We start from the raw sequence: 7825 nt of genomic DNA, 5'->3' as shown, positions 1-7825 counted from the left end.
CAGGAGTCACTGCACCTGCAGCAGCACTGGGGCTTTGGGGGCGGTGTGCAGAGCCCCCCACATGGCGGGGGGCACCAGGGATTGCCCCCTGCCAGCAAGAGCGGTGAGTGCAGGGCTTTTCTCTTTTTTTTTTCTTAAAGGGCCAGAGTTAGCCCAAGCGGGGCACCCATGGGGGAGGGGCTGGGAGAGCGAGGGGGGTCAGGCAGCTCATGCAGCACCCCCCATGCAGTGTGGGGCAGTGGGGGGTAGCGGGGATCGCCCCCCGCCCAGCAGCACCCAGTGAGCCAGGTGGGGGGGAAGTTTCCAAAGAGCCGGGGGCTGGGGCGAGCAGGGCAGCCATTGCTGAGGCTGAGGGGGATGGACCTGGTTAATTCGGAGATTTGGCAGCAGCCGAATCTCCAAATCTGATTCTGCCAAATTGATTCAGGACAGTGATTTGAATCACCAAATCAAATCACTGTCCTCCAAATCTGCCGAATCCGAGGTGAATACTAGCACTTCGCACAGGCCTAATAGAAGCTGCTTTCCCAACCCAGAGCAGTCAATTCTCCTCTTACTTGAGGTACCTGAAGTACGTTACCCTCTGTCTTCATCTGTAAAGACCATTTCCAAATGTGTGTATTCCCTGACTGAAGAATTATGATAGAATATGAACTGAAAAAAATAACAATGAATGTTGGTTAGTTCAAGTTAGTAATATATTTGAATTCCTTAGATAAAGCATTCATTTCTACCAACTTTTACCTATAAAAACAAAAATCACAACTATCCACATCTGCTTTATCTAGCTGATGCTGCCTATCACAGCCTTTTTTTGGTACAATATGTAGTGCTCCTGATTAAATAGTGTAAAAGTGTAATGAATCTGCTGCTCTAAGTAATTAAAGGTAGATGCCTAGGAAGAGATTCTCTGCTGTGCTTTTGAGGGGTTCTTTTGGTGACAGCCCTACAGCAATTTCCTGAACTGCCCATGCTGAACTTCCCCTGCCATTCTTTTTTAAAGGATTTTTATGTCACTTTGTTCTCTTCACCCAGGGTAAAAGAGTTGGGGGCAGAGGTGAGGATTGATTCCTTAAAGACTAGTGTAAATGGTGTAAGCATAAAATATTTTAGCTGTCTGTTTGCAAGCAACCAAATGCTTTATTGCAGAAATTTCTGTGCCTATTATATAGCAAAACATCTGCAGCCCCTTGTTTCCATGGAAACCAAGCTTGTTGCACAGGCACTGCATTAAACTGAATCTGTCAATGTTTTTTGCACTTGAGATTTAGGAGTTTAACATGCATGCTTGGAGCTCTTTATTACGTTATTGTTCTCAAATGCTATGTACTATTCTCTTTATTCCAATGTACAAAGTAAATGATCCAAGGAGACTAGCTACTTGACTTGGATTTGGGACAAGGCAACAAGAAAGGTGAGTATTCTATTAAATTAAAAGTTGGGAGAGTCTTGCTTGTCACCTATTTTATTCAAAACATTTATTTGCTAAGGCAAAGATTGAAGTTAGTTCTCTCTTTCAACTCCTAAGTTTCTTTTTTCTTAAGATTTGTGCTAATGTTTGTATACTGCCACAGCTTTGCTGGGTCTGACATTGGAGAGCTGCTGAAAGAAATTGTTGATGCATTTGTCTCTTAATAGCTCAGCTTCCTGTCAAAATCCTTATTTGTAGTTCATTCAAATTAACTCAACACTAAAGACAGATGGGCTTTTGCAGAATGGCATTTTGGCGTTGCTCACAATATAAGTTTAATGTTGTATTTCAAGTAATGCCATCACATACTATTTTTGGCTTTGAAAGTTGAGACTTGATAAAACAGTACTAACATGCTAAATGAGCTATTACCTAGGCATTCTGCTTTAATCAATACTAAATAATTGCAGTTAAATCATTTTTATTAATTTTGTGTTATTTTCTACCATGGACAAGAGACATCATAGGTTGTATTGCACAGCATTTGTTGAGACTGGAATATAGGCTTAAAAGCCTGTAGAAGTACTGAACTGGGGATACGTGAAGTAGAAATTGTGATGTCTTCCTACTAGCTAAACTATTTCCCCTATGTAATTGGAAAATAATGCACAATACTGAGATCTGCGCTCTGTGTGGAAACACTTGTAACAGATGTGTTAACAAAACATTGATTACAGCTTGGCACATATTACTTGAAGTTATATTAGAAAATAGCTTAAAATGTGGCCTACCTTCCTACTTTTCTTGAAGAGGAGGCCTTTGTTCAGTAAAGGTTACATTCGTTATACTTTGACTCTGTAAGGATTTTGTTCTTAAAATTTTGATAGGAAGATCTGAATTGGGACTTTGGCTAATTTGTTTTGTTCATGACTCACTTTTTCATTGACTATAAAGAGATGGACCCACAAAACCCTTGCACTGTGGGTGGGTTTTACCACTTGTATTACAGCTGAAAAGTTAGGCTCTCTCATGCTCATACCTGGTGGGAGTACTCTCAAAATCTCCATATGGAGTTACTTTTCTGTCAGATGCTGTATTGGAATAGAGCAGGTTTTTTATGTAGCCACTGATCTAAAAGTTCTCTTTCTAGTTGTCTGTCTCCATCAGTTTTTTTCTGCACATCCAAAGCCCACCTCCAGATAAGCACTGACTTTCTCACAAACTGATGCTCAAAAGCTTCATAACACAGACAGTACTGCTACATTTACAGCATGCGGACAGAAACTTAGAAAAACAGGGAAATGAAAACGAAACTCTTAACTACCTCCACTGTCCTTCTGTACACATTTTAATAAGCTAATATGTCTGGACACCAACTGCCAATGCTTACTAGTGGTGAGGAAGAAAATAGTCTGCTGTGCAGGAGTGTGAAGATAAAATAGAATTCCTACAGGCGACAATTTACTATGGAAATAATTCACAAGGATGTAAAAATAGATTATCTCAGTGTTTTAAAGCCAGAACTGTTTGAACAATCATTCCTAGATTTTTGTTCCACTTATTTATATTACTGTAGCGCCTAAGGGTGCCTGTAAACATGTGGGGATGCTGCTCTGATGCACTTTAATGACAGTGCGATGGAGCAGACTCAGTTAACCGAGCCTGCTCTGCTGGAACGTGCTAATTAGCATGCTCCAGCAACTTCTGCGTCTCGTGTATTCAGCATGCCTGCACTTCAAAATGGCGGCAGGGGTGCTTTAACTAAAGCTCGTTGAATGAGCTTTAGTTAAAGCACCCCCACTTCCATTTTGAAGCGCAGCATGCTGAATATACAAAATGCTGCAGGCTCTTTAATTAGAGCAGGTGCTTTAATCAGAGCCCTGATGATGACTCAGTATGCTACACCTGACCTGCTGTGCCAGGTGCAGCACAAACACAGAGTGCTGCATTCTTCCTGTCTGCTCACTGTCTCCACATATCTGTGATTTGGAACAAGAGATGTTGCTTCCAAAGCCAACATGAATTCATATCTATATATTCAGGAAATTAAAGAAAAAAACCCTCCAACTTTGGAGTAATACACACAAATTGCATGAGATTAGAGTTATTACCTATTTAACAAGGAAATATTATACAATAATTCCTATAACTTAGCATCCACATGATCTATATAATGCTTATGCATATAAATAGAATATTCATTAATATTCATAGTCAAAGAATCTAGCTAGAGACTCTGTCTTACTAGCTGATGAATATATACAAATATATGGAGCTGCCTTTTATAATATAAGAACATAAAACAAAGCATATCTGATTATGTTTGGTCTACTTAATATACCTGTATCATTGTTTTGGTCCCTGCAGATCCTTGTGCATATCCATACCCTAAAATTGACTTTATTTCCTAAAGCTCCCCCCTACCCCAATCCTTATTATTTACCCATTCCAATTTCCCTCCCATCTGGATCCCCAAATGATCCTTATTTTTATACCCTTTACACCATCCCTAAAATATGGAGATTCACCCTAACCTTCAGCTGGAAAGGAATTTTTTAACTCTTCCACATCTGAGTAGTGAGCACCTTCCTGGAAAGTTCCCGACTTTCACCCTAGGGGAGTCATGACAATATACTATAATTTTTCAGCTACTGTTTTGCAGAGAGAGTTGTAGAGAGACATATTTCAGGTCTACCCCCAGTGTCTTCCTGCACTATGTTTATACCTTCCTCCACCCCTTCCCCATTTGCTTTTAGCTTTTGGGTGCACACAGACATATGGGAAGCCTAATGTAGTTTGCCCAGCTGCAGACCTTATACTTAGATCCCTAATTAGGTTGATCTAAGTGCGAACTGTACAGAAGTTCAGGGAAGTTAGATCCATCTAAAAATGACCAACCCAATCTAAGTTAACTGTACTTTCAAGGTAGTCTAACTTGGATCTGGTCTGGCGAGACCAATTTACCTAAGCTTCTGTATAGTCCTCAGCATGGTCCCAGGGCTGAGAAAGCCCAGAGGTTGGCCTCAGCCCCGGGGCTATGCTTTTCCTACCTGTCCTCCAGAACTGTGTTATTTTTAGCTTCCCAGCCTCTTGCCCCACCTCCAGATGCATGATGCCCCTTCACTAACCAGCCAGCCCCCTCATGCCCACCAAACCCCCTCATCCTGCAAGCTGCTCCAAATGCCAGTTTTACTAGCATTTGCTGGTACTGGGAGCCAAGGAAATAAGTCATGATTGGGGGAAGGGTGGATGAGATATGGGGGGATTGGTTCACTGGGGGGAGAGGTTGGTCATCTGAGGGTGGGAGTAGTTGGGGTGCTAAAAATAGCCCCTGGTCCCAGGGGGGAGAAGAGAGCCTCCCATCTCCCCAAGCTTTCCTATGGATCCTGTTGGCCCCCTGATCCTGCCAAACCCTTCCAGACCCTACCAACCCCTCCTGCAGACCCTGCTAGTCCTCCCCAATCCTGCCAAACCCTCCCAGACCCAAACAACTCTCTCTGCAGACCCTGTTTTCCCTCTCCTCATCCCCACCATGAATTCCACTTGCCCCCCAAACTCCCCACAGACCCCATTTGCTCCCCTGATCTCAACCCCCTCCTGCATAACTTACCTTAGATCCAGTGGCCATGTTTAACTCAATATAACCTCCCCCTAACCTCCCCATAATGTCTTTGCATACCCTTAGAATATCTTTACTTCCCCTTTTTCATAATTATATCAGTCCCCAGCATGACCATTTTAATCTATTTTTCCCTTATGATATTCTCCCTTCCATTTTTTCCTTTCCTATCTATTCAGTCTCACTCAAGGGGCTATTCAAGAAGCTCCACTTCTTGAATAGCTCCTATTCAGATTTCAATGCAACATTTTTTTTTTAGTAGTAAGATTTCAGAGCTGCTACTTCAAAAGAAAGCCAGCAATGAAACCTATTAAAACTCCTCGCAAGCAAAAAATCTGATTTCTCTGTTCAAAATTCAAAGCGTGAAGTGGTGGCATGAATATTATACAAGAGAAACCAAGAAATAGTCCTATGTGACAGGTTAAGTGTAATAAAAATAGAAACTGTGAAGTGAAGAGTAGTCTCTCCTGGGGGCATTTGCTATACTGTGACTCCAACAGAAAAGATTTGAGAATTTATTTGGTTGAAAAATTATGAATGTCGTTCATGACAAATATTGAATTAAATTGAATTGAATCCATGCATTTTGGTTTTGATTTTTTCTAAGTGGCATGCAAGTGAGTATTCAGTCAAAACTGAAGTCCACTTCCTTCAAAAAGCAATGTTTTATATAAGGAAAATCCATGCAACTTTTAACTACATTAATATTGATTTTTCTCTCTTCATCCCCAAGCCATAATTGGAAGCCATAAAAGTCAAATATATACAACTCTAATCAATTGTAGCCATTAACATTCCTTCATTTCCTGAAGGTCTTGTGCAAGAAAATAAACAGAGAGGCCACTTGCGTACATGTACTTATGAAACTCTTATAGTACATGTGAAATTCTGTTTATCAGAGATGTCTCATGAGAGACAACTACCATGGTAAGTATTAATTCCAGTAATGAGACCCCAGTCAGAACATGGGCCCTATTATGTGAGAAGTTGTATTACTAAAGCTCAATGGAAAATGTTGGGTTTTTCCCTCAAGTCTTCAGAACTTCAGAAATCTTCTTGTTTTGCATCTTAGACAATGCCAAGTCATTTCAAAAAGCAAGTGTGACTATCCCCAACCCAGAATGGAAAATATGCTAGTAACTAGGATCAAGCCCTTCTTTTTCCTGTTGCAGACTGGACTGGAACAAGAGTTTCACATCCTGACTGTCCTGACCACCAGCCTGTTGGCTAGTTTGACACAGGTGGGAATGCACTTTTTATTTTGGGTGGAGGGGGGGGCCGTTCTAATTAAAATGCCTCATTGTTACATTAAGACCCCAGTGCATTTAAAAATGGCCACGGGATGCTTTAGCTAAATCTCATTCAACGAGGTTTAACTAAAGAGCCCCAGCAACCATTTTAAAATGCATGGAAGCTTAATAGATGTGACAGTGCGGCAATGCTAGAGCGTTTTAGCAAGAACATGGAGCAGACTTGATTAATACAGTCTGCTCCAATGTGTTCTAACTAAAATGTGAACAAGCACATGTATAGGCAGCCTTTGTGCACAAAAGCGTATCTAGCATCTCTGCCATCTATTCTGTTAGTCCAATAAAGGGTATCACCAAAAAAATCCCTTGCCTCTCAAAAGTAAAGGCAACATTTTGTATGAGATTGAAAGCATTTTGGGGGGAAGAAAGGCTTTTTCTCTCTTCCTCCTTCTCTCTCTCTTCTCTAAGTCCATTCTCTATGATATAAGTAGTCAGCCTTTACCTCAAAGGTAGACACCCCAGCTTACTGCCATGCAATGCAACTGATACTGTGCCAGCTGCGTCCTCTTTTTCTTGTACTAAATTCTTAAAAATTAAGAAATTTGTTCTTAAATGAATGCTGTATGAAAACATCAATTTTAAGTGACAGTTAAATGACACATTTTGTTTAAAGGATCTTGATAAATGTCCTTTTAAGACTCTATAGCAAAATGCTTAACATCATTAGACTACAATTAGTGTTTTAGAAACAGTGTGTTTTTATTATAGGTCATGCAGAAATATAGGGGATTCTCTTCTTCCAAATGTAACATAAAAAAAAATCTTTTCTATACAAGTCCAATGCTTTCTAAGAATCCTTGAAAACTTTTGTTCTTATAAAAAAGTATGGGGAGGAGGGGAGGAAGAAAAAAATTGGACAGCTTACAAGATGGGCTAATTTTAATACCAGGTATTAAACATTCTTTGTTTAAAAATAAAATCTAACTATAGAGGGCAAAGAGTATGATATATGGATTTAAATGAGTTATTTGTTTAGATGTAAAATGCTACCTTTAGAGAATGGATCAAAAATGTAAATACAAAATCAAGGGGCAGAGGTCAGGCAACTTCACTCCCTTGCAGCCTGCCCCCAGTGCTTGCCTCCCATTGCCCCCTCTCCCCTTGGTGCTGTTTGCCTCACTGCAGCCATTGTGGGGGATGAATTTAAGATGATCCTCCAGCAGTTAGATTCTACACAAGGAAAATTATAACAAATTTACAAATTTTCCATGTATAGAATCGAATTATTGGGGAAAAGGGGTGCATCTTAAATTCAACATCATGTTGTATTCAGGTAAATATATTTCATAGTTTCATAGTTTCTAGGGTCGGAAGGGACCTGAGTAGATCATCTAGTCCATCCCCCTGCCATGGCAGGAAAGCGTACTGGGGTCAAACGACCCCAGCAAGGTGTTCATCTAACCTCCTCTTAAAAACCGCCAGGGTAGGAGCCTGCACCACTTCTCTTGGAAGTTGGTTCCAGATCCTAGCCGCCCTGACCATGAA

This window comes from Crocodylus porosus, unplaced genomic scaffold (assembly GCF_001723895.1).
Source record: "Crocodylus porosus isolate Cpor-Errol unplaced genomic scaffold, CroPor_comp1, whole genome shotgun sequence".
NCBI lineage: Eukaryota > Metazoa > Chordata > Crocodylia > Crocodylidae > Crocodylus > Crocodylus porosus.
The sequence above is the reverse complement of the archived record's forward strand: the minus strand, read 5'-3'. Positions refer to the sequence as shown.